The sequence below is a fragment of the Acanthisitta chloris genome, unplaced genomic scaffold, assembly GCF_000695815.1.
Source record: "Acanthisitta chloris isolate BGI_N310 unplaced genomic scaffold, ASM69581v1 scaffold3787, whole genome shotgun sequence".
NCBI lineage: Eukaryota > Metazoa > Chordata > Aves > Passeriformes > Acanthisittidae > Acanthisitta > Acanthisitta chloris.
In genome coordinates, this window is record NW_008684153.1 from 91046 (window position 1) to 91670 (window position 625).

The 625-nt window shown below is 46.4% G+C and overlaps 1 protein-coding gene across 1 annotated transcript in view; it reads left to right on the forward strand.

Moving 5' to 3' along the window:
- COL20A1 (collagen, type XX, alpha 1) overlaps positions 1–625 on the forward strand; it is a 48663-nt gene that overhangs the window by 26226 nt on the left and 21812 nt on the right. The gene's annotated exons all lie outside the window — the stretch shown is intronic.

Here is a 625-nt window from a genome sequence, read left to right on the forward strand (position 1 = left end):
TCTTCAAAGCAGAAGTGAAACTGTCAATATCAGGGATACTTGCCCTGACTCTGATATACTTTACTGAAGCTGAGCATTGCCAGATCAAAGAGCTGTGAGCAATCCCAGTGCCTCTAGCCTGGGAAGGAGGTAAGAATTGCCAGGGATGCTAGGAAGAGAGACCTTGAGGCCTGGGCAAGGGTCAGAATGAGCTCCCTGACTCCCAAGCAAGAAGATCAGACACCTGGAAAAGGGACAAGTTTATAGCCTGCTTATGTGACTTTTGGGTCATTTCTTTTTTTGGTTTTCTTCACCATGCTTCTATTTCAAGAAAGATGGAGAGGGACTTTTTACAAGTGATGTAGTAATAGGACAAGGGGAAATGGCTTCAAACTGACAAAGGGCAGGTTTACATTAGGTATTAGGAAGAAGTTCTTCCCAGGTTGCTCAGAGAAGCTGTGGCTGCTCCATCCCTGGAGGTGTTCAAGGCCAGGTTGGACAGGGCTTGGAGCAACCTGATCTAGTAGAAGATGTCCCTGTGGAAGGGGTGTTGGAACAAGATGATCTTTAAGGTCCCTTCTAACCCAAACCAGTCTGTGATTCTATGATTTGGAAAGCTGGTTGGTTCTGGAAGGGGAAGGGAAAG